Raw genomic sequence first — 27187 nt, 5'->3', positions numbered from 1 at the left:
CCAAGTTCTTAATCCTCACCATATTTATTGATTTAAAAACTTCAAACAGTGGGGCAGTAGGTAGGGTACAGCTTGCTCCTGTGTCAGAAGGACTCACTGCTTCTCATGCCTTGAGTAAAATTGCCCAAGACCAAAGCATGTCTTGAAAGTTTTGTTTCTTGCAGGCATTTATGCATAAAGACTCCATTTGTAAGGCAGAAGTAGCTAAAAATAGTATATTGTTGTGTGCCATAGTGCCATGTTTTCAGGTTCACTTGCCAGATTGGAGGCATATATGGGGTAAGACATTGCTAGTCATTCCTTTGTACTCATGCCTGGTATCCTTGGTTGTTTATGACTCAAGTTTCAAATACCTAGAGGTATTTTCTGTAATATATGGCCAGATTTTTTTTTAAGTGCCAGCCAGAAAAATCCAAGATTTGATTCGGAAACATTAGGATTAAAGCAAAAATATCATGATGTCTTTATTTTACTTCAGGCCTTAAGTCAGTAGTGCTTCTACCAGCTTTACCCAGAAGCAGAAGGGATAGAGACCTAATAAAAATGCAATGAAAGCTGAATTCTTGTGCATTCACACATGTGTAAGAGATGGAGCTTTAAGAGAAGTGCATATGCAATGGCTTGTGTTTAGGAACATCAACATCAGTTCTGTGGTGTGCACAGTATTACCAACTACTGGTGTGTGATAAAGCTGCCACAGTGATGGCAGCCACTTAGCCATATCCTGTCAGCTCCTAAGTATCACTAACAGTCTGTTTGTCCCTGCTTGGGCTCATTTACCCTGTGTGACTCAGCTCCATGTTGTGGAGCATCTTTTGGCTTCAGGGCAGATTGACTTGCTTTGGTGTTTGTGTGACTTTTTGGGGCTTTATTTTGTTTGGGATTTTTTAAAAACATGTTTTGCAGTTTTTATTCCACTTAGCACCACATCGCCCTGCCTTTGGTGGCTTGTGGCTGATGATAACAAGCAAGTAGTGGCGAAGCAGAACAAACAATATTTCTTCTATAAGAAAACACCCCAAGATCCTCTATCACTACAAATCTTTCATATAAAAGGTTCATTTGATATTCTGGAGAGCTGTTTTTTCTCTTCATCTATTCTGTGTTAACTGTGTTAACTGCTTCCCATTTGATGGGAGCACCTGTAGTCAGGCATCGGAATTCCTGAGTTCTTTCCTTCCTATTGTGGTTACTGTTTCCTCTCTTGGAAGGCTCACCCATTGCATTCCTGCTTTGAAGTGGTTGTCTCCTGGGCAGACAAAGGGGCTTGTTGCCCCTCCTGCCCATCCGTGCTTTTGCAGACACCTTTCAAAGCGTGGGGATAGGTGTGGGTGGCATGATGCTGGGCTGGGGCAGCTCCAATGCTGCATGCCTGAAGGAAGTACCCGGTTGTCTTGGCCAGAATGGTTCAGGACAGGCTGCTGGGAACAGTGTTTCAGACCCCATAGATGCATTGACAGGATTTCAGCATTGTTTGTGACTGTGTTTATGATCACAGTCTTACTGCAGGGTGTGCACTGCAAAGAATGGGGTTTACAGATAACTTCAGGAAGGAGGAGTCTACTGGAAAGCTGCAGTTTCTGCCTATTTTGGTTAACTGATTCAGCCTTTCAAGGTCATTTAGGGTAGATTGATATGTTCTCATTCTCCGTATGTGCGGCAGTGCAAGGATCCTGCAGATTGCAATAAACGGGGAAAGGGAAGGAGCAGATTGTCCTACCGGAAAGTAAAAGACTCTTTCAGGATTGTGTAGGTTGTGTAATTTGAAGATCAACGTTGCTTATGGTGAACAGATGGAGAAGATGATTAGAAGCTACAAGTGCCCTCCTGTGCTATAGGCCCAATGTCAGATAAACTACCTCTACAGAAAATTATCACTTTCTGAAATTCTAGGACAACTGTAGGTTGGATTCTATGAAATTGAGAGAGAAAACTGGTGTGAGGAGGAGGAAAGGATCTAGACTGTTAACTGTGTGAGACTGCAAACTGCCTCTCAGAAAGCTCAGATTCAAGGTGATTTTAGTGTCTATGAGTGCTCAACATTGCTTTTATGAAACTGTGAAGAGGAAATTCCCATTATTTCAGTCCTGGAGTTCACCTGAACAAGCAGTGCATTTTGCCACATATGGCTGTAGGAAAAGCTTATATGAGAACGCCTGATTGGGAGCTGTAGGCCTGTGTGTGTGTGTGTGTGTGTGTGTGTGTGTGTGTGTGTGTGTATTGCAGCAGTGTGCTAGTATTTAAGGCTGATTGTGTGAGGTTTCTGGGTTTGTTTTGAAATATGTGATTAAGGTATTAGTGAGTTACAAAGATGTAGAACAATGGACAGTGATTGGGGATAAATGATGTGCATGGACTTAGTTGGCACATCTTCTGTCTGGGAGTGAAGCATCTTTCTTGGGGCTTAGCTGGCAAAACTACCTGTATGTTACAAGGATCCCAGCTAGCATCAATATTCCAAGGACTGAGACGGCATAAGTTGCAGGCTGAAAGTTCCAGGTACTGGGTAAGTAAGCATTAGTGTGTGTCCAGAGCTTGGCAGACAAAACAGGCAGTGTCAGGGCAAGAAAGCACAGCATAGTGCCTTAATGGAGCTCTTTCTGAGAGTTGTTTCAAGGCTGGAATGAAAGCTTGCTCAGTAAGTAGAAAAAATATTGCAATTGTAAGAGGGAAGAAAAAGTGCTTTTTCCTGAGGATAAACCAAACTGAACTAGCACATGTAAAAAAGAATTTGGTCTTCTTGTGGTTGAATCAATGGCAGTGAGCAATGCCTTGAATTAGGAGGAAAGATTATAAGTGGACATGACTCTGTATTGTCCTGCTTTTGAAATGTGTGGATATTCATATGTATATAAACGCATCTCCCAAAATCAGAACATGCAGCAAGGGAGAAAGTGTTACCGACATGTGTATCTAATGTATGGTATTACACACAGAAACTGTTGGATAAATGAACACTAAGATTGTGAAGTCAGGCTCTCAAAGCATAGGAAATGCCAGAATTAGATTTGCCTGCACAACCTTAATTCAGCCCCTTTGTGCATATGCATTATGATACCATCTTTAATTACATGATCACACATTAGACCACTGAAATGACAGTGGTGACAGAATGAGAAGATAATCCATATTTTTTTAAAAGCCTTTGTGTGTCCCTGTGGCAGGCATATTCTGTACACATTCAAACCCCAGCTCAAAACCAGAAATTTTGTAATATTAATGGTATAACCAATAAATGTGAAAATTAATAACTTCCTATAGCCTCATCTGTGATGCTTATCACTGTGTTATCTGTATGTTGTAAAGATTTTAACTGATTCTCACAACATCTATCTGTGTAGTACTCTGTTTTACAGGTGAGGAAAGTTTTTGAAGGGGAAGAAAACACCCCAGTTCAGCTAAATTCTACCTGCATAGCTACAGTCATCCTAGATCCTGGCAGCAATCCAGTTCACTGAAACCTGCTTAATTCTGAATATTTATCTGCCTTAGGGAGTTTCTGGATTACATTAAAGTGTCTGAACTCTCCTACCCAGAGCTGTTCTAGGGCAACACCTGAGGAAAAAAGTATTTTCTACCCTTCTTCCAAAGTGTTACTACTATGCACCAAGAACACCAGAGCCATGTGACAATCCAGGCTCCAAACTGGCCTGGTGGTAGACTCATAGAAAGATTGGGCTTTCAGTGGGGTGGTTGATCCCAGGTAGATACAGGTCCTTAGCCTTTTCTGTTAGTTCTTCATGATGATAACTGAAGAGGAGGTATCTTGCTTAGGCCTCTGTTCAGTCAGTAGACAGAAGAAAATTCAGAGGTTTACTTGGAATTAAATTTTCTGTGCAAGTCTCTGGAGGTACCCCCACCTCCATTTGATGTGTAGGGAAGGTATCTCCTATGATAGGCTTCTAAATTCAACTGAGTCAGATCTGAGTTTTCAAAATGTTGTTTTCACTTTATTGTAGCTGTTTGTATCTCTAAAATAAAGCATCAGTTGACTGCAAGATATAGTGTCCCCAAGTACATGTTCAGGTACACCAGGTCAAAAAGTGGTACATGTATGACAAAGGGCTTCCTGCAAGTTTTTGGATTCCTGCAAAGCTGTCTTCCTTTTTGGCCTGCAAATCTCTATTGCCTTAAATTCTCCTGTTCCAGTACCTAAAAGAAGTGAGTTCATGGTCCAGCAGACAACTTTATAAGTATGCAACTCGTTCATTCCCAAAGCTGGTTCTTCTGGGGTGATATTCTCCTAGAAAAAATTGGAATTTGATCATATAATTAGAGAGTATTGCAATGTGTATGCACAAAGACTGAATCTTAGCTTGGGCTTTCAATGGCTAACTAAGGAATTATTGTGAAATCTTGAAGTACAGTATTTTGTTGAATGTAACTTTGGCTCAATATTTTTTCACCAGAGAATTTTATTGTATTAAACTGAAAATGTTGTAGAGGTGTACCACCCCTTCTTTCTCACTTAGGCCATCAGAGCACTGTCACTTGCAGATACTTAGAAGAAAGTCCTTCTGGTTTCTGCCAGCTGTGGACAGCAGCACATGGGCTGAGTTGGTCAGAAGTCCAGCAACTATTCCCAGTTGTGAGGGTACTGGCCTGTGGCAGTCTTGGCATATTCTAAATTATTTTTTGTTTTTTTCATCTTCACCCATATTTGTTTCTCCTCAGCTCCTGCCAGCCCGTGTTACTCCATTTTTAAAATCTGTGCTATTTTTCTGTGCGCTAGGTCTTTATATGGAGTTAAGTTGCTTCATCTGCCTTTACAATTTGGCAGTAGACAGAAGGGCGTGACATTTTACTGCCTTTGTAGCACTTCCCAGTGTAAAACCTGGGAGCACTCTGATGACTCAGAGGAGCTGCTGGGAGAAGCTTGTGAAGCAGTTTGGCGCAATGAGAGAGGCACACAGACCTGTGTAGAGGTAGCATGCCCAACTTACCAGGCCATTCAGTCTGCTGCACTGATTTTCAGCAAGTCTTTTCTGCATATGTGCAGATTGAGAGCTCCCTCAGTCCTGGACAACATTCTGATCAGTGGTTGCAAAGGACAAGTGGCAAGAATTGTGTTCTTCCATGCACATTTCAAGGTCATGCAAGAATGATTTAAGCTGTGTCAGTGACAGTGAGAGTGATTAAAAAAAAGAAGTGTGGATCAGGTAATGAATGACAATGTATGAAGTCAAGCAGTTCATTTGTTCAGTTTGTATACTCAGTGTTTTTGTGTATTGGCTGCTGCATTTATTTTCTTATCAATACTATCTATATTAGGCCAACCACAACTAAGAATGTTTCCAGTGGAGTGGTGGTAGAGATTTGATTCCTGCTGATAGGCTGGATATTTAGAGAGAAAAGCAAACAACATAATGGCGGCCTTACAACACCAGTTGTTTAGAATACAGTCCTTTGAAAACCACTACTCCAGAGGTTTAGTGAATTACTCAAAATTTACCTTTGCCTTTATTGTGCTGAATTGTTGCGTGTACCACAGTTGCTAAAGTAAGAAGTACTGCTTTGCATTCAAGGAAACAGATTTTCATGCTTACATCAGAAAAAGAAACAAACTGTCTTAGCTGAAATAAGCAACATTATCAGCAATATAAATTTTCAGCAGTAATCTGTATTCTATAGTTCAAGTTTGGGGTATGTAAGGTGCAGCCATATTTGGAGGTTCTGGTCTGCCTGTTGTACTGATGATTATGTGCTCCTGGGAGGGATGAGGATTTGCTGCTTTGCCAGTTTAATAGAGGCAAGGTAACTAATTTGATTCGGGATACTCTCATCATGAGTTGCTTGAAGGTGTTCAAATTTGCTTATGAAATAGTCCCTTCTGAGCTAAGGAGATGGAAATGAGACATTAAAAAAGCTTTCTTGAAATGTTTCCATGTTTCTCAGCTCAGAACATCCCATTTGATATTGATATTAGGTACTGAGGCAAAGTCATCAGGTAGAAAAGGAGAAAATGTAGAAGTAGTAATTTTCTTGTGTGTTTCCTCAGGATGATATTTTGAGGCTCTTAAAAAAAAATCCTGCTTTGCTGCTGAGGCTGCTGTAAAGTGGGGAAGTGGCAGATGTAATTGAAGTCCCAGGGCCCTGCCCTAGAAGGGGTCCAATGCTGGCAGCATATATATTGCTTATATGAAAGTGAACAGATGGATACGTTTGGTCAATTCTGCTGGGTTCATACGGAAGCCTTCAGATCTTTTTCTTACTATTTTGAGTGGAATAGTTAAATCTGTTATCTCCTGAGAGACTGTAGTTGCCTGGGATGGGTGCTTTGGTAGCTTTGAGCAGGGAGTGCTGCCTTGCTGCGGATGTCTTCCGATCAGATGTGTTTATCTCCCCATACTCCTTCCCCCCTCCCTTTCCTAGAGGACCAATTCAGCTACTGGAGGAGTGAGCTGGATTTTTTTCAGCTTCAGTGGCATGAGAACTGTCAGCTGAGTCTTAATCATGGAGCTATTACTGGTAGTGAATATGAAGGAAAGAGAAGAAATCCAGCTTGCTTTTCAGATGATAGATTGATTGCAGAAGCACATTTTGACTATTCTTGAGGTGGAGAGATAAGAGGAAGGAGGAGATTTGGAGAACAAAAACATCACATTTTCTTTAATTAAAAAACCCACTACTTTTCTGATACTAATTCATGCTAAGTTCTTGCTGACAATTTTTGATGCTTCCCAATTAAAAACAACTGAGAGCAATAGATTGAAGGGAGAAGAATGAAGAATTAAAGAGGAGGGGTGTAGCTGCATTAGTAGGACACATCTTGAAGTACTAATACTTAGTCTGGGAGAGGGGAGGAGGTAGGATTAAACAGTAATGCTTGGAATTAGTTGCTTTTGAGTATCCTCAGGTGTGTGTATGAGTGTGTGTGCGCATGTGTAATGATCTAACAACATGGCATCAAGAAAGAATTGGTATATGGCTAAATTTTTAAAGCCTATCATGAAGATATGTCAGCATCTGTATTGTCATCTAGTTATCTTTTTCCAAGTGCATAACCATATAAATATATACACAGTAAGTATTTAGACACTATCAATGTGCGGTATTAAAGTTCTTAAAGAAACTCACTCTTGCCAGAAAGCTTTAACTTCAAAGATTTCCAGGAAAGCTGTTAAAAAAGCAAAAAAAAAAAAGTACAGTCTCTGATATTAAAAACATGTTTCTATGAAGATTGTAGTTGTGCATGCTCATTTTTGCCTTTTTCTAAAAGAAAAACTTCTTTTAACCACCAGTGACAATAACTATTGTTGAAAATGGGGGCTAGGAAACAAGAGTAGAAGCTGAAATTGTTAGGAGAGAAAGCTAGAGAGCTTGAATTTGACAAAAATAGTTTCTTCCCTATTCCTTTCTTTTGAGCTGCATCCTTTTTACAAAACCAACTCTACCCACAGTTGTAGAAAATGGCCATCTCTTGGTATGTTCTTTGGAGGTCTTGTTTTGATAGGGCTGGTGCTAGTTTTGGGGATTAACATGAATAACCCCATCAAATTTTGTTAAAACATGGTACCAATACAGAAGGACCCATGATTACTATTTAAAATACCCTTGTTAACAGAGATTTAACAGTCATTTCATTCTCCACTGTTCATCACATTCACACATGTGGGATGGGCATTAACAGATTGAGCTACATCTCTTCATTTCAATTCTGCAGCAGTCTCTCTTTGTAGGAATATTTTATATAGTAATAATTTTCTTCCTATTACAGACTTTCTAACTATGTTAATGGCAGGAGACTGGCCACAGGGACATTCGTGAGAACTACCTCTGCAGAGGCATTTAAACAATTTATTTGATCTTGCTTTATCATACCTGCTTATGCCTTTTTTCACTCTATTGATGACCTGAGGAGAACTTTGTGTATAACCATGGGTCTTTCAGTCACATTCGGCTTAACAAAATGGTATGCAAATTTCTGCAAGATGTTATTTCTGAAGTCTTTGGGATTTGCAGTGAGTCTGTTAGCAGGTGGATGCCCCTTAACAGCATTGGCATGTTTGAGGAGCAGCTCTAAAGGCTGGCTGGAGAAGGCAGAGTGTCTTAACTGAGGATGCTCTCTTTAATGGGTATGCAGTTGTTGGGTGAGCCTTGACTTACCCAAAGCAGAAGGTGCTATTATAGTACCATTTTTTTTTTCTTTGTGCACAATAAGGGAAAAAGCAGAGCCAAGAAAGGTGGATGGCAAGACAGCAAGAGGGCATTTTTATATATCTCACATACTATGTTGAACTGATCATCTTATCACCATTTAAAGAAATTACAAGTTGTGGATTTATGGCTGAAATGTGTTACTGGTGTGGGAGTGCTCTTGGCTGAAAGCCTAAAATGAGGACTTTGTCTTTGTGAGGGCATGTCTTGTCCTGTGCTTGATGCAGCTTCTCCTATCCTGGACCATGTGTAAGAGTCTCTTAGAAAGAGAATAGTTAAAAAAATAACCACTGCTGCTATTTAACACTTTTATCAGGTTCTATCAGGATCAAAAGTCCTCCTGTAAAGTAGTGTTACAAAATCATCCAAGCCAAAATCAGGGGTAGTGAAAGGCAAGAAATGAACTGAATTAACTGGAAAAAAAATTATATTTATCAGCTTGTTGATTTTTAGTATAATTCATGGAAATTAATTCTGTGAAATTGTCATTCTGTGACAACTGATTGGGTGGGAAAAATGTAGGATTGCTGCTGAATGTTTACATTGACAGGAACATTCCCATTCTCTAAAAATAAACCCCTTGGACATTACTATCATACAAATTTGTCTACGTGGGTTACCTGCTGCATGATGTCCCTTATATGGGAAACTCTTGAAGCACATGATTAGTCACTTCAATTTCTGTTGAACTAAATTATATTTAGGTTTGATTTCTTAGGGTATTTTGGTTTGGTTTTATTTTTTTTTTTGTTTGTTTGTTTGTTTGGTTGGTTGGTTTGTTTGGTTTGATTTTTGGTTTTGTTGTTTGATTGGTTAGTTTTTTTTTTTTTAAGACCAGAAGGTAAGCCTGCATGTTTTAAGTTTGGTTTCTTAATAAACATTTGTAGTTTAAGGTGCAGCTTATATTGCTGGCTATCCTTCATGCCTTTCCATTTCTGCTCAGAGTTTGTGTGAAGAGAAAGCAGGTTTCCTGGCTGGATCGTTGAGGTGGCCTTAGCATGTGTTTGTGCACAGTGTGTTGTTCCGGTGCACGTGTAGTAGCCTGCCTACAAACAATAATAACCACTGTATGTGTCACACTGTCCTCTGCAGCAGTAAAGCCCCTCTGTTGAAAGGGGAAATCCAAAAGAATCATCAGTTCTCCTAAAATTGTCAGGTTTGATTTTCTATGGTCATAGCAATTTAGTGTCTGAGTCTGATATTTTCCCCTTATCCTGTGTCTTATATACAATTTTGACTTACTGTCGGAATTGAGTAGTCCAAGGATAAGACAAGAGAAAGTCAAGCTTTCTGTCTCTGGGGTAAAGGGCATTATATGTAGTTCAACTTTCTCAAGTGACCACATTTATTAGGCAGTTACTACAGATATCTGTATGCAGATACAGATAAATTGGTACTTTTTGGGCACTTCCCTAGTAATAAAATCCCAAATCACTATTTACAGATGATGTTGAAGCCTTTTTGAGGGATTCCTTCAAATGTAGGTTTTCTTTAAAATTATTTAATGAACATTTTCAGCCAGAAAAAGCTAAGCCGTGCATCCACTATGAATTTTCGCAGACATCCTTCTTTTGCCTCCTTTGCCTGCCACTGTGGGTCCATCTTAAAACATACCCAACCAAATGCGTACATTTTAGGTGCTTTCATTTGTGTTCCACTGTTGCATTGCAAAGAGCAGCTTAGCCATGTCTCTATCAAAAAGAAATAGAGTTGTAGATAGAGAGTAGATAGAAAAGAGAGACTCCTTTCCGTTTATTTACGTATTTCTTTGCATGATTTTTGTCTGGCTTTTTGAAAATTTAGTTTTATTTGTTTGGGCAAAAGTTTCCTGCCATTTACCTTTGCATTTGCATTTCCTATTGACTGGCAATTTTTAAACTGTTTATTGTGCTCTTTTGTTTAGCTGCTCAAGAGCTAAAACAAAAGGCACCGGGCCCTGTGAGGGACACATTTGCATGCGGTGAGCGTTGCCCGAGGAAAAAGTAATTGCTAATGCATATTTATGTGGCACAAATTTGCCATTTGTTTATGCATAAAATTATCAATAGTGCAGGGCTGCCCAGCAGTAGAAAATGGTGACCTTTTTAGCTTAATAAAGAGAAATCAGCTGTTATTGTGAAGAGATCAGCCATTTATTCTGTGTTGAGGGACATTGTCGGGAAAATGCAGATTGGTGCCGGTAATATCATTAAATGGAAGGCCAGTGACCCTTTCGGTATAGTCTATTATACGTTATCTAATAGGGGATAAATGACTCTGGTTGGCAAATAGTTTAAAAAAACCCAAAACCCAAAAACCAAAAAAAAAAACATCCCAAAACAAACAAGCAAAGAAAAAAAAAAAAAGCCTAGAGGGAAAAAAAAAAATATAAACCCCAAAAAAGCAATAAAACCTACTACCCCTCCTGACTTTTCTCTTACAACCCAGCCATATGAACAAGTAAATACTGAGGTAGTCTTGCACAAGCCACCTGGCATTTTTCTAGCAGAAAAATTATTTGAAAAGCAACAAAACAGCAACAAAAAACCACCAACCCTAAAACAACCCCCAAGCCCACTCTGTTTAGACTAGCTTTGACTATTTTAGAATAGGAAAAACATCCAGAGCCAGCCTGTGATTCTTCCCAGTGCATGTAAAAACCAGTGTTTTGAGGGGCCATAATGTCAATCGGATTTTTGGCTTATGAAATGAGACCTCAGAGTTTGAAATTAGGAGGTAAGGTCTTCTCTAAAAGCAACAAATTTTCAAAAACATTTATGCTTTTTTTCTTTTATGCATTCAATTTTTTTAAGAATGAAGAAGAATTTGCTAGATACTAAAGATCTCACCTTCAGAAGATGCATCAACACAGTTTTCTTTGTAGCATGACTGATGCAGCTCAACCTTCAGTAGACAGATTTAAGACTTGAAGAGTTAAAAACTAACAGCTGTAAGCCTCGAGGAGTTCTTGTCAAAATGAAAGTATATGCAGAAAACCTCATGTTTCCCCGTTTCTCTCGTTCTCTATGATGCATAACTGAATGGATTTTTAACCACCAGGTGAAACGTGGAGAGTTGAGAGTCACAGTTGCTGTAAAAAGTTGCATTTTCTGTGCAAAATGTGTGGTGGGCTAGGTGTTTGATTTTAATTTTTTTTTTTTTTTACCCCTGAGAAATACCCAGCAGATAATTGCTAGAGTAATTTGGGGACTTTGCTCTCTTTGCTTCCTAAAAATATATCCCAAGCTAATGTCATCATCACAGAAAAGTCACCACAGTGTTTGTCACTATGTGTCATATATTCCTGTATATAGAACTGCTGCCTGCTTCTGGAATGGTGCACTTGTAGTCCTCCCAAATAATGATTCCCAACCATTGCTGTAGAAACAAAAGTATTGTAGGACTACTTATGGAAATAGAGAGAAAGTCAAAGAAATTGTTTAAAAGCAGAATTTTTCTTAGGTCCATCCTATGGAAACTGCAGTAAATATGAAAGTGAATTTAATTGCAGAATAGGATCTAGGTTACTTCACATGGCAACAGGCCTTTTTTTACTGGGTCTGTCTCTCCACTCAAGACTGTAGACAAGAACCAAAATTTCAGGAGTCTCCATTAATGTTTGGTGATTGCTTCATTGCATTGTTGATAAACAGCTGAATTTGGTGGGTTTTTTTTAAAAAACACATTTTTATTTTTACTTCAACTAATTAACTAAAGTTTGCTTAGTCCAAATAAATTTGGCTTTTTTTCAAAAGGTCTTTTTCCATAAAGATATTTCCAGCTCTGCTCCTGGAAAAAAATCTTATTCCCATCAACGCTTGTAGGCAGTTGTTAGCCTGGGCTTTGCTTTGTCTTTTCTAACAGTCATAAAATAACCATTTTGAAGCTACTTGGCACCAGCTAGAAAGTTGTACGTAGATAAAATTACCAAGAAGAAAATGCTGAACTCTGTATGGGAATAAACTGTGGGTCACAGTTGTAAACTAACCCTAATAAAACTGAGATTCAAATTCAGGTGGTGGTGATGGTGGTTGTTAATATTACTTGGTTTTTTTAATACCTGTGCCTGCCTAGGTTGTGGAAGATAACTGCTAAGTAAGAGAAATTAGAAAGAAAAGCCTCTTCAAAAACCTAGAAATATCTGTGGTCATGGAAAATCATAAATTTTGTAAAGAGTTTGTTAAGGGAGGAGGTAGGTCAGAGACAAGATAAGGATGAGCAAGTATCATTGGTCAAAGTTGGTAGCAGCAAACAAGAGAATGAGCCACATGAGTATTACTTTTTACTCGTATTCTGCTGGTATGAGGAGGTCGGTGAAAACACTTGGTTCCAGGTTGCTGGGAAAGGCAAAAACATGATGGGGAATATTCTGTAAACAAATTTTACTGGTTCTGATTGTGTTGTAACCTGCCTTTTTTGTCCTGGGATTTCATCCTAATTAGGAGTGAGGTGAGCAGAGCTTGTTCTTTTCTCAGCTCACGGTCCACATCTGCTCTGTTAATAATGTGTGGGTTAGAGAAGGAAGATAAAGGACTGGTTTTATATTATTATATTATATTATTTAGTTAATGAATTACTTTGACTGCCAAGTCATAAGAGCTAAGGAATTGGTATATTTCAGTTCTTTGTAGTGCTGGTAAACAGGTCCCACAAAACTTGACTTATCTTTGTACACGAAAATTTTGACAACTTATCTTCATTGAAAAATGTCTTTCCCCCCTCTTCAGCAGAGATTTGAAAAGCCCATAGGAATAGTTATCTTTCTAAGAGCAGAAATTCATGACTGAGGAAATTTCTATACAAAATATATAGAGGACACATTTCTATTTGTTCATCTGATTACTCAAAAATAATATAGGAAATTGAGGTTTGTCTTCACAAAGTTTGCCTGCATGCAGAGCTCAGTAGGGGACTAGGGATGGTGTCTTTTAAAGCTTCGTGCACCTGCTCTTGGTGGTATCTTATATGCTGCTGCTTTTCCTGGAGATCCCTGAGCTGTAGAGCTGGGAAAGTAATTTTGTCAAGTTAAACCAATAGGAAAAAGCTTCTGGTTTTATTTATTAACGATGTTGATTTCAGAATTTGGTTGTGTATGTGTTTTGTAGTTGAAAGATAAAATAAATTCCTATTCATATTTATACATGTGTTCCATACTAAAAATTATTTGTTTTGGTTAGACTAGATTGATAATAATACACTGTAATAAAACTTAAGGATGCCAAACCTGACTAGAAGGTCAACCACTCCACATCTGAGATGGACTTTGGCCTGTGTGAGCACATATCAAAAGTATGGGCTCAGACTGGCTTATGCTTATTACTGTTTTATGCATCCTACACTTGCACACCTTGTGACAAGATGCATTTCTCCCTTCTCAGCTGAAGGCCTGGGGTAACACAGCAGCAATCACAACTACAGTAGGTGCCCAGAGAGATCAGAGTTGCCTCATACTCCTGAACTGTGGAGGATCCAAGTCGAGTTTGAGAAGTCACACTGATGTCACTGACAAATCCCTGAAGCTCTGAGCTGTGCTGTTCCTGGGGAAGATGTTACTCTGTCACCCCTGCAGGAATATCAGGTGCACATCAGGTGCAACATATCAGGTGCAACTCAAGAACCTCAGGACAATGTCTAAGTCTTGGAGTAAATGTGTGAGTAACCCACCTACTCACAGAGTGACAGCTGAAAGCAGAAGCAAATGCAGAGGACTTCTTGCTCCTGGCACTGTACTTGTACTGCTAACTGCGCAAGCGTGTTAGGCTGGGGATACAAAAACACTGAGTGTCGCTGAGCTGTTTAAACAGTCTAGAGAAACAGGTATATGTAGTCATATCTTTCTCCTAGTTCAATCTTTGTATTGATTTATCATGATAAGAGGTGCTTCTTTAGTTCTAATGCCTACTTTTTTTTTTGCTATTACATATTTCTATGGCAGCTTTTCCACGTGATATATTTTGGGTCACACATTAATTTACACCAGCCTCTGTTCTGCAAAAAAGAGTTCATGAACTGAATAAAAAGGAATGGGGAGGGGTATGTCTAGCAGAGCCCAGGCTTTTGTTTCATGTTTTGGATGTATTTTCTTTTTAAAATAAAATTGTTGATATGCATTTGCTTTTATTTTTCTAGCCTTCCTCTTGCTGATGACCAGGTTCCTGTTTGATCCTGTTTACAAGCTTTCGAAGACTGAAAATAACCCCAACTCCTCTGCATTGGGTAGGAAAACAAAACCATATAAAGACATACTGCAATTACTCTGGAGGGCTGGCAATAAGGAAGGGTGTTGTATGAAGGAAAAGTGTAGTATGAAGGAAGTGCTTGTGGAGAAGAAGAAGGTTACTAGGTTACCACAGAAGACATTAGTATACTCAGTTTTTCTCAACCACTCTTGGACTGGGGAGGAGGGAGAAGAGTGGGCATGTCAGCAAGTAAATAAGCATTCTCCAGTGTGCATATTCTTAGTGTAATATTTTAAGTTTGTCTGTACTTTCTGTTACTCATTCAAACTGCTTTGCAGTTATATATCAATCTATTCAAAACATTCAGTAAGAGAACCGTGAAAGATTTTTGGGTTTGGATTATTGTTTTGTTTGGTTTGGGTTTTGTTTAGATTTTGGGGTGCTTTTTTTTTTTGCTTTTGTGCATATATGTGCAATATTTTAGTAGCGTTTAGTAGCGTTTAGTATCTATATCCCAAGTACTAAATTTTTACAAATGTGATATTTCTTGTCATTAGGGAGACTGGATGGGGAAGAATCTGGTTAAATGCTGTTGGCCTGGCAGGAGACTCAGATGCAAATAATCCCACCAGTTATTTTGTCTTCTTGATCCTGATGCCAAAACGATTTTTTTGTTTTTATATATTCTTATATATATTGGTAGCTCTGTTGACTGTTATTATATAGTTTCCTAACTCAGTACTTTTCCTATTAGATGAACAAATTAATGACAGCCTGTTCTAATCTTGCTTCTTATGGGAATCAAGGACAAGACACCTTGCCAAGACACTTTCTTATGTAATAAGACATAATTAACAGGGAAGGGGGCTTCAGCAGGGGCTGTACCAAGAGGGGGAATTACTTCATTACCTGTCTTTCTAATTGAAGTTTCTTGTCAATTATGCTTATTTGCTAAACTTACAAAAGTGTACTTGCCCTGTGTTACAAATGCATTTTCAGCATATATTTTGGTGTGGAGGGACTCTTCATTAAAAATGGTAGCCGCATTTTATCACCTTGTCCTGTTTGGCTCTTGATTTTAGGGGCTGAAGAGGCAACAATCCTGTAGTAGTTTTTGTGCTTAATCTGATTTCCATGAAGAGTAAATGTTTGCAGAATTAAGGTTTCAAAGACAAACACTCCCTTTTAGTAGCCCTGTTTTTATCCTTGTTGTTGTGGTCTTCAAGAACTGGAGTTGAGGTTGACATTCTTCAGTGTTATGGGGTTAGGTGCTACCTGTCTTTGACCAGGTTGCTCTTGTGTGTCTTGTATCATGAGTGGCAATTGCTAAAACATCAGGTTTAGAAATGCAGCCAGGGTGACAGGCAACACATCCAGTTTTCCTGGCTGGAAATGTGGAAGGCTGTCAAGAGCCAGAGCTGTGCAACTGAGATTTTAGACTGAGATAAGATAAAGCCTGACTAATATAAAAGCCAGAGACAGCCTTCTTGATTTCTGTATGATTTTGTCCCAATGCAGAGGGCTATTCTACTGCTTTTTTTCAGAAAAAAAGAAATTCTAATTAAATTTGAATGCAGGATTATGTGAATGATTGATAATATTGTGGTGTAAATCGATGCTTTTCTGCTTCGTGGTGAGGCGTTAGACACGCATTTGAGATGACAGTCTAAGTCATGATATTTTAACATGATTGATTCAGATATGGAGAAGTTGTACAATTCACTAATATCTTTCTAAATGCCAGAAGTCAGTTGTGACATTCTCATCTTTTCCTCTTCTAAATAAGCTTATCAAAGAAGAAATCCCTAATTTTACAGGCAGTGCTTAATAATGAAGGAAGGGAAGCTTCTATTTTACAGGGGGAAAAAAAAAAGAAATCTTTTTCTGAGTTGCTGAATTATTTTTAAATAATAAAAATATGTAATTGCTAAAAACATTTGCTAAAAACAATTGCTAAAAAAATGCTATGTACTGAACAACTATTAAAAAAAAGAAATTAAGGTCTTAATTAAGGGTCATTAGCCTTTGAGAATTGAGACACTTCGTTGACAAATATGTCCTCTAAATTGATCAGTATTAATTAGAAATTTATGCTACAGATCCTTACTTTTTTAATGTGGGTGCTGGTATCAACAAAATTGTCTAATGAATTTGAAGGTGATTTTAAAAAGTCTGCTACCTGTAGATAAAACTGTGCATTAATACACGTGGTAATTATCAAGATCAAAGGCTGTGATATCATCCATAGACCTTTTGAAATCAAAACACTGTAAAGAAAAAATGGCACTGATTTCTTCATCTATGTTAATATAGGACATGTCTATATATTCAGCTGTATATAACATAATTCAAAGCTTTTTTTCTTCTGTAGCTGTGTTACAATGTATCAATACACTGTAATGTAGCTACAGGAGAAAAGGTACTTTGAATTATGCTAGACCCAAATTTCCTATCCAGACTTATTTCCTCTGCAGACTTACAAAGCTCTTGCTATTTTTGAATGTGTTGAGGAACATTTTTTTTTTTTTAATCTAATGATGTAGTTTGCTAAAAATATTCAGGTGTCTGAGACAGCAGCAAAACATCTGTGAGCCACCCACAAAAACAAACTAGTTTTGTGCGTGCATGATGAAGCAGCAAGTGTACAGGAACAGGCTTCAGCTCCGGGCTCTTTTTCAGGGGCATTTGCAATCGGGTAGGGGAGAAACAACCCAGCAACTATCATTTTAAAAATTATGAAAAGCACTTTGATGGGCCTTTTTAAAGCCACTTCACTAAACAGTGGACAAAGCAAAAGTCTGAAAGACAACTTTTAGTTGGCTTTTAACGACCTCAGTCCCTTGCTGCTACTTGCAGTTGAGGACAGGTGCCTGTGCACACAATAATGCTGAGAAAGACTAAAGGAAAATAAAGGACACGAAGGGAGGATTTTCTGTTTTCATGTGAGTACTTGGAAGACCAAGCAAGTGGAGAAGCAGCAATTTTAGCTAAGCTAATGTAATAGAAGACCATTGCACCCAAACTGTCTCAGCAGAACTTCCTGCATAATTAGATTGTAAATCTTCTCAACTGAGGAAGTTTTGCCCAGGGTCAGATTGTCTAAGTAATAATCCGTTCTACATAAATTAGAAGATTTGAACTGCTGGGATACATTATTGCATTAGTTTTGGCTTTTTATTCTTAATGTAACTAAGGAGAACAAATGCAACAATTCTTCTTTTTTTTTTTTTTTTTTTTTTTTTTGTAATTATCTTGTGTGTCTCTAGCTTTTGTTTATTCAGAAGGCCTTTCTTTTAGGTTTAAGGATTTTTCCTGAGCAATGATGATGAAATTGTTATATAGGCAAATTAATACATTTTAAATACATTTCAGAAAGTGACGCCACAGAATCCTTTGGTCAAATGATGTCACTTCTTCAGTGAGAAATTTAGTCAGAGATGCTGCTGCTCTTTCTGTGCTGTTGAAGTTTTGTTTTCCACTATGACCCCCTTTGTCTGTGAAGAATATAAATTAATTTTTTGGGTAAAATTAATGTGTGGAAATTTACTAATAACTACTTTAAAACAGGTGGGATTTAAGTTAATAATGCAATTATTTTCTTTGAGAAAAGGAAGATTATGCGTGTTTCACATGCAGATACAGCTATATGTAGAAATGATGGGGTAAATCCTAAAGTTCTTATTCGGGCAAAAATTGCTGAAAAAAAAGCCAAGTTTGCAGTATAGCACAATTGAATTGATATGATGTGTTTGGGAGGTGCTGGTTTTTTGGTGTGTTGTTGGTCTTGGTACATTTGACTTTTATTATAAAATGTAGAAGTAGACAACTGCTCAGGAGAGCCTTTTGGAAATAGAACAGCTTTAGGGCTGAATTCCCTTCTTACTGAAAATTCATATGATACATAATGGTAATATATTTTTTTAAAATATGAGAAGGAAACTATCTGGGGTGAGAGGTACTAAACTCCTTATTTCCCATCTGCTTACTGTGCTCAAGGGTGGGAAAAATATGAAATGGAATTGATAATTCTGTGGTTTCAAATACAGGAGTATTTTGAGGACAGCTGCAAGTTCTGTGAGCTTAGCTGCCTGGTGAGTCTGGTCAGCCTGCTCTGCAGAGCACTGGCAGCTTAATGCAAAGCATACGTTTGGGTGGAAATGGCAAACTGATTTCTAAAGTCCTGGGAACAGTGATACTCCCAGACCAACAGATGTCTGTCTGCTCACCTTTCCCTCAAGTGCTGTACAAGGAGCAGAATTCAATATACTTTATTATTTATCTATCATGCTGGGAGACACCAAATGATAATAATAAAAAAGAATAATACTTTAGAAGGTATGAGGAAAAAAATAAAGATCTGTGAAAGCCCTTTTGCACTGGCATTTAGGGAAACACCATATCTTTTGAGTGCCCTTGGAAACATTACAAGAGTACTGGAAGCCAGAAGATAAACCATTTTTTTACTTCCACTTCAAATTAAAACTTACTCTTATTGCTGCCATTATAATACTTATAAAATTCCTTCTACATATTTAAAATTTCCATTATTATTGGAATGTGCAGGTAGCGGTATTTATTTTTTGGGTGGGGGGTTTGTTTGTTTGTTGTTTTTGTTGTTGTTGTTTTTTGTCCTCAGGAGCATCAGATATAAAGAAAATCAGAAATCAGACCTCAAGACTATTTTTGAGGCAGAAATAATCCAACCATTATTTCTGGTGTAAAAGGTTTGTGAATAGCATCATTTGCCTAGAAGCTGTTTTCCAACCTAATAACTCCTGGAATAATGACCTAAAACTGTTTCCAAGAGGATTAAGGCAAATATAACTATTAGAAAGTATAAGTTTCTGAAAAAGCTTCTTTCTGATTGGTGAAGAGGTGAGTTCTGATTTAGGTTACAGCTGCTTGTTTCTCTGAAGTCAAAAGTGTTGAAGTGATCCTCCAGAGAAGGATTGTCTGAGGGTTTTTTTCCCTTTTTTTATATATGTAATATATATGTGTATATATCGATATGACTTTCTGCCATAATGACCTGGAAGACAGTAATTTTAAAGGGTTTTTAATCCATTTGGCTTTTTAATCTTCTGCTTTAGTGTGCTCTGAGCAAAAGCTGTTCAAAATGGGCTTAGATTGCAGCTGAACACTTGGCTTGTTGGTTAATCATCACTTGAACACTCTTCATTGGAGAGACTGTGGAACAGAATTTATTATCTGTAATGATATTGGTGTGTTTTTAGGGTTGTGTTCCTGTTGGATGTTCTGTGCTCTTGTTAATTGCTTTTTCAGTTAGCGTGGCCTGTAAAAGAGGGGGGGGGAGAAAACACGGGCTCGGGATGATTTGGGACTATCCAATGTACAGGAGTCAGGCATTATGGATTAGAAGAATGCATAAAGATTTGCAGCTGAATCAATTTGATGAAGAGCTGCTTGCTGATTTGTACTTTTTAATTGGCAAAACTTCCCAACCATTCATCAGAATGCACTGGTGACAAAAGTTCACTACAGAAAGCATGTGAATTCACACTGAAATGGCTGGTAACCACCTATTGTTTCTCACCTTCTTGAATTGACCAGAGCTAATGCCAGAGCTTCTGGCTGAATCACAGAAATGTCTCAGCAGATCACACTGAAAACCTGAAATCATCAGTGTGTTCAGCCAGCTTTATCCTAGGGTGCTTTCCTTGCCAGCAATTGGGATTGGTTTACATCTGTCCCAAGAGCAAACTCATATAAAAATGTGAAATAAGCATCTGGTGTTAGCAAAGGAAAATAAAACCGTTTTATTTACTTGAGGAATTAGTATCACTGGCCATTCAGAAATCTGTAATAATATGCGTGTTCTGTATTCATTTTGACCTTTAGAGAAATTTGGCCTTGTGTGCAATTAAAGGTAATTTAGCAGTTTCTCACTAATAAGGTAGCAATAAGATTTGGCTGTCATATCTTGCTGTTATACAAGACAGAACCAGTTTTGTAGGACACTGAAATCCATCTTTAAAAAATGCAGAAGGAATATAATCAGTATTGCTACTTAGAATGCAGCTGAACTGAGCCCTATTTTGAAAAAATCGCTCTAATTTTTACAGTGGTTGACTGCAGCCACAATTGAGAAAAGTGAGTAAGTGTTTTCTGATTAGGTCTGTGGCCAAATTCTTATTTCTGATGCAGGGTGCACACTGCCAGAAATCTGATGCATATGCTTATGAAATATTTTTTCTGGTTCTATATGTACTATAAATACATTCCACATGGCTTTATACAAAGCTCTCTGTTATTTCAGTAAGTCACAAGCTACTAAGCCAGATCCAAAGAAGCTGAAGCTCTGAATAAGATTCTTTAACATTTTATGACTTTGAAACACTGGTTTAGAGTGTATTTGCTTCATTAATTTGTGGCTTTGATCTCAGCTGGGTAAGCATTGAAAAGAGGCAAAATTTAACGGGGAAAAAAAACCCTTTTCACAAAGGTCTCTTGTTGCCCTTAAGTTAACAGACTGAAGAAGTTTCTTTACATTTTCAGTAGTCTAGGTTCTGATTTTGAATCAGTAATATGTAGTCTTATTTAAAATATGTCATGCAAGGAATACTGTTGCTGAAGATCATCTTTGGTGTGACCAGGTTTGGCAAAATTGCTTGCCTAGGATGAATAGGAGTCACTCCTGGAATTTTTAAAGGAAAAAATAAATGTGCTCTCTCTACTTCCAGCTGTGGGACTGAAGGAGTAGTTGTGTAGTATAGTCTTCCCTAGCCCCACACATGTCTGTCCAGTGGCCACGAATCGCCTTGGAGTATTCCCAAGTGACAGTAAAATTAAGTCTGGCTACTGCCTTGCTGGCTTCTCTTTTCATATATTAAAACTTGAATTCCAGCATAACAATTCAAAAGATGAGAGAGAGTGGATTAGCTGCAGAGAAAGAATTTAGTAAACCTAAGCAGAAAACTCTGAGTTGAACTGCAGAGATATTTTGCATTTTGCAGCAACAGGTTGGACTAGTTCCTCCTTGTTTGTTTGGGTTTTTTAAATGACCATTTATATAGTCAGGCACCAGTGTAAATTCAAGTTAAATGAGGGAACACTTTTTTTTCCTCCTCTCCATTTTATTTCCCACCCAGAAGCAGCTTGATATTAGCAATGGAAAGTGCAGCTTTCTTCCCAAGACTGGCAATATAAATACAGTATCAACCTATTTGTTTTCTTAGTCTTTGTTCATTAGCTTCCTAATTGGGCCTTTCTGCTGTACCTTTCCCACATACCTGAGTTTTTATCCTATGTATCCTTGTATCCTTTTGCAATCCTGGGAGAGAGTAGAGTCCACTCCCTGCCACTTATCTGTGGCCAGCAAATCAATGGCAAATGTAAGGAAGACTGTGGACATCAGTTACATCTGTTTAACAGCACAGAGATACAGAGTTGGGGAATTTTGGGAGTGCATGTGTGAGCATGGGAAGATTTCTGTGGGGGAGTCTTACTTGTGGGGGCAGAGACAGTGAAGCTGGGCTTGGAGATCTTAGCAGAGGCAACCAAAACAAATGCTCTGGGTCCTTTTCCTCAGGTGAGGGGGGAAGTGAGCATCAAAAGACATTGACATCCCACAGATGCTTTTTGGTCAACCTCTCTAAACTCTGGTGAAAGAGGTAAAAGTGACGATGATAATTTTATAAAGTCTGGTGTTATGTGCCTTCCTCTAGGAGTCAGGCAGAAGATCATGTTTTGATAGAGCTCAGGAGTGCTCAGAAAATTAGGGCTCCTTGCAGCCCCTCAAGAGGGGTGCCCCAGGCTGAAGCACCTGAAGGCTCCAGCTGCTCCTGAGTCATTGGATCGCAACCCTCATAAGGAAAAGGGAAAGGGGTATTCAGCAACTGGAACTCATGAGATAGGAGAGCCATCAGCTTCTGATTTCTACACCTTGGAAAGGGTTAATGCTGAGGTGCTCTATTGTATTAACGATGGTTATGTCTCCACGGGCCCTTTGGGCTCTTTCAGGGGCCTCTCAAAACAATGAGTGCAGTGAGGCTGTTCTGTCTAATTACTCCAAGACAGGGATGCTAAAGAGGAATTAATGACAGTTGACAAGTGCAATTAATAATTATAGCAAAGCTGGGAGTCATGCAGCAGGCAGATGACAATAACAGGGTAACTGTACATGACAGCTTTCATCCGTTCCCCCCTGCCCCGCCTGCTTCTCCTTTTTTTTACCCTTTCATGTGAGCTGCTGAATGAGCTGGGCCAGGCTGCGTGTGGACAAGTAAGGAGAAGATCCAGTTCCATAAATTTGTCCAATTTCTAACCTGACTTTCCCCACCCCACTTTCTTCCTCCTTAGGAAAAGTAAAATCTAAAAAAAATTACAAAAATTATCAACAGCACCAACTTAGCAGCACAGGCTTCTGTTAGCTTTCATGGTCAGGTGTTGACAAGACTACTTAAAATTCATGTTGTGAGATTGGAAGGAGAAGGGGACAGGGAAAGGCAGCAGCAAGCTGGAGTTGAAGTGGGATTTCCATATCAAAGGCCAGGCCTTTGGCTCTGAATGGTAATTAAAGTACCCAGATTTCATCTCCTTGGTCAGCTCATGAAAAGGAAAAAAAAATAGAGAGAGGATTTTTTCACTCCCTTTAGACTACAGTACAGCAAGCAGTAAATTAAATGAAAGTTGAGCTAAAAGGTGCCTAACACTTCAATCTTTTGCATCTAATAAAACCTATGATGTTTTAAAAGCATTTATTCAGTTCACATCTTCATCTTGCTGTGATTATAAGGAATATCATGTCTGCCTACATTTATTGGGCACACATCTTGGCCTTCCCAGGGTTGTAAAAGGATTTCACTTTTCATTATGCTGCTGTTGTGTTATGGCCTTTCGGCTTAAAAAAAAAAAAAAAAAAAAAAAGATGGGGGAGAAAAGGAAGGGATGGAAAAAAGCCCCTTTCTGTGTAATTTCTAGTTGTTCATTGTAGAAACCACTAACATGGAGAACCAAATAAATGCAAATTTAATGAGGCATGGGGAAACTAGTAATGAGATTCAATAGCCTTTCACCTTGAGATTGCTGGTTCAAGCTAGGGCTGTGACACTGCTGAAAGTGGCCACAAACCAGCAATCATGTGGCAGTAAATGTACAATGTTTTGTCACTTTGGTCCAGTTCCTGGTGGACATACAGTGATGAAATGGAAGCCCTGCTTGCATTTGCTGGAGTTCCTCTTAGAGACAAGGACTGTAGGACTATGTCCTCCCTGGATTTCCTGCCCATGGTATGTTCTGGTCAGGGTTATGCTGTAAAAATGTGTGACGTCTTTCCCTGAGTTTCCCCTTGGCTGCCTTGATTCCAGGTCTTCTGTAGACATGCAGTGGTCTCCAGTGTTTGGGGCTATTGGGGTCTGGCCTCTCAATAGCAGTGAGTGAATGCCAAAAACCTGTGAGTTTGACCAGTGCTACTGGTGTCCTTTTGTGCCCTTGAGTTTCTCTTTATGTCTGTGCTGGCCAACCAGTTACTCAATACCTTGGGCTCCTGCCTTTGGGTTTGCATCTCAGTAAATCCATGGCTGCACCCTCTTTGGCTGAACGTCCTAAGGAGAAAAGAAGTCTAGCTCTTTTCAATTCTGCTTCATAACTATGAAAGAATAAAATCTCAAGTCTTGGGGCCAAAATTGTATATTTTGTATAATTGAAGGTTACCAGGCTGAGTCAGAACCTGCTACAGGTCACTGAAAATATCTCTGCTGACCTCACTGGATGCTGGATCTGTTCCTTGGACTGAAACGCTGAAGTGTCTCTGGTTTGGTCCATTTTCCTATAGTTCCATCTCCACTACACCAAATGTGTGCCTTCTGACATAACCGTCTTGGTATGAGTTACTACAGATGTGGGCAATACTGTATGTATGTGGCTGTCCTGTATGTATTAGTACAGCAGTTGAGATGGAAATGATAAGAGTTCTTTGGAACAAAGCATGGAAAAGTTAAAATTAAAATTTAAAAAGACAGGAAAAGGGGGGGAAGAGACAAAATATTGTTGCTTTAACAGAGAACAAGAACTTAGAAATAAGCCAAACTAAATACTCGTTGAACACACATACACCCCGAACTAGAGGCTTACAAATGTAGACTTGTATTCTAAATTCTGAGATTATTTTTCTTCCTCCCTTTTTCACTTTCTCTTCTTTCTTGCTCTTTCCCTTCTCTCTTCCTCTCTAAGGTATGCTTTCCTCCCTCCTTGCCCACTGCTCGAGTACATCATTTTTGCTATTGTATTTAAAAAAACTCTGCTGCAGGGGCTCTGAAATGAATAAAAATGTAATCCTCAATGTGCCCATTGTGCACTCTCATTTGTTTTTGCTGTATCGATTTATCAGCAGAGGGAAATTACTTGCTGGAAGAGAGGATGCCAGTCAGAATGACATTTATTTCATAGTACAAGGAGGCTCTCCAGCGTGTTTCCATGTAACCCAGATATTGGAGCTGTAAAAGGGCTTGTAACAAGGTTTAGTGCTATGATTAGATTGTGTGGAGCACCTTGCTTTCATAACAACAGGCACTTGGCAGGAGCCAAGGCCTCAGGTTATGGTCAACTTTTTTATTTCCTTTTACATTAACACAACCTATTTGGCTTTCACCTCAAAATGTTCCTCTGTTAAAAACTCACTTATGCCAGCTTGTGAAATCTTACTTGGTATTTATAACGGTCTTGAGCATTCATGCCACTGAGTTAAAAAGAGAGAGAAAAAAAGATAAACTATTTACTTGTTAACATTTTTAGCTTTGTCCTTCCTTGTGGCTCTAGTGATGAAAATTTTTTCCTCCAATGACTGTAAGCCATGGTTGCTCAAGATAAAAATGGAGCATATTTCTTACACAAAACTTGTAATAGGTGTATATAAGTTGCAAATAAAGATGGGACTCAGGAGGCTGAATCATGGTTCAGGGTTTGTGCATGGCTGCTGTTGCTGCATAGTTGGTGCTGAGAGCTTTGCTGTGCTGATTTGTCTGGGGTTTGTTTAGCTCAGTAACCTCTTTTCAACAGCATTGAAGGTCAGGTGGTTCATAGCAAGATTCACAAATCCCAGAGTGAGTCTTGCTCCACAGCACTGCTCTTCAGCAGGTGGATGCTGGCATGTTCTCCACAGCATTTATGTACCTTTGAACTGATGGGGTGGGGAGACTACCTCTCCTGATCACCACAGGAACATGGGGAAATAGGCAGTAGGAGGTATGGGAAGTTATGTCTGTGTTGAAGATTGCTTGATGCTTTCCATCCTAAAACTCTCAGTTCAGCTGTTCATATCTTCGCCAAACGATTTGAACTCTGGCTGGTATTTTCCATTTTGGGTGTTTGCCTCAGTCATTAAAAAAAAAAAAGTAATTTCTTAGCCAAAATGGCTCAGCTGTCCCTAAGCTGAGGAAAAAAAAAATTGTTTTGCTTTTATTTAAAATATTCTCACTGTCTCAATGGAAAATTCAGCTCCCAATTTACAAGCCTCCGAAATGGTAAATTGTGTGTCCAGTAGCAACTTTATTGAGTAATATAAAATTAAACAGGTTTACCTAGCCTGTGGAGTTTTTTGGTAGACTGTGGATCCACTCACTTTCATATCTCCACTGCCTTTTTCTTTGGGATGGTGGCTGGGAAGTCATGGTTAAGGTGAGCTTAGCTAGAACTACTTAAATCCATCTGCCTAAATCTCTCTTTCTCTTTTAAACAGAGGATAATGCTGTTGGTACAACTGTATCCAGCTGAAGTAAAAGCTCAGCCTACATTTGAGCCACAGAATGAGCTGAGGGCTTTGCTAGCTAAGCTTGACCTAAACTGAATTGTTCCTTTCTAGTCTAGATGAGATGTGTTATTTTCCTTCTAATGTTCAGGTCAGAAATAGAGAGAGTTAAAAAGAGAGTAGTACTGACCTGTGAAAGAGAAATAAAATCAAAGAAGTGGCTGGCTCAGGACAACACTTGCTTTTGGTAAAGTTGGGAGCATGCATACAAATAGATGTGACAGAACTTGTCACAGCAGCAGGAGTGTGGCTCTTCCCTGGGGCACTTCTTATTGGTGTGAGACATCCCCTTCTGTGGGCAGGCATTGAACCTTTCAGGAGAGAACAAATGACAGATTTCCGTTCTCTGCCTTGCTGAGGTAGCAAATGGCCAGTGCAAGGAAAGAGGTGTGTGCTTTTGAGGAGAAGAGTTGGAACCTGTGCATTCAGTCATTTGGACCTGAGGAAAGGAGGTGTCAGCACTCCACCAGCTGAAGATATGAGGTGGGTTGAAGCAGCCAGAAAATCATCTAAGCAACTATGATGGCCTGCATTCTTAATGCCTTGATTTGTTTAGAAGATATCTGCTTTGTCAGTACATTGGATGATGAGAAGGTTGATTGATTTGTAATTTTTTTCTCATGCATACCCAAGCAGCTACATTTGGAATGAATCACAGATTCTGATAATAAGAAGATAAGTGGAAAAAAATGTAGTTTAAATAGTCTTGTTATCTTAAAATGATTGCTTGAGTAACATACAGGCTAAAACTATTTAAGCATATGGAAATGTATGTGAAATCAGTACACTACGATGTCACTTTTTGCATCAGAATCAGCGTGTGTCTGTGCTGACAAAATGCCATGCATTACCTTTCCCCATCTGTTCAAAGCACATTTAGAAGTGCCTTGAAAAGCTTTTGCAAGTCACGACATAAATACACAACTGGATGGTGCAGTGTAGATAGACCAGCAATCTTGCAAAGCCTTCTTTAAATGGAAATTATTTTAATCCTTTTCAGGCAAGAAATTAATTTTCAAGAAAAAAAATGATGCCAGTATAAAAATTTAGTAGCATTTACCAGTCATATCCACATTAAACATTATATCAGAAAATAGCTTTCAACATG

At 38.8% G+C, this 27187-nt stretch overlaps 1 protein-coding gene across 3 annotated transcripts in view; it reads left to right on the top strand.

Moving 5' to 3' along the window:
- The window catches only part of SOX5 (SRY-box transcription factor 5), a 608434-nt gene that overhangs the window by 129109 nt on the left and 452138 nt on the right, over positions 1-27187 (top strand). For all 3 annotated transcript variants that reach the window (XM_056508516.1, XM_056508534.1, XM_056508524.1), the window contains exon 2: positions 14266-14352. The gene's annotated coding sequence lies outside the window, so the exon portion shown is untranslated. The remainder of the gene's footprint in view (positions 1-14265; positions 14353-27187) is intronic.

The sequence above is a fragment of the Oenanthe melanoleuca genome, chromosome 1A (genome assembly GCF_029582105.1).
Source record: "Oenanthe melanoleuca isolate GR-GAL-2019-014 chromosome 1A, OMel1.0, whole genome shotgun sequence".
Classification (NCBI taxonomy): Eukaryota; Metazoa; Chordata; class Aves; order Passeriformes; family Muscicapidae; genus Oenanthe; species Oenanthe melanoleuca.
The sequence above is the reverse complement of the archived record's forward strand: the minus strand, read 5'-3'. Positions and strand labels throughout refer to the sequence as shown.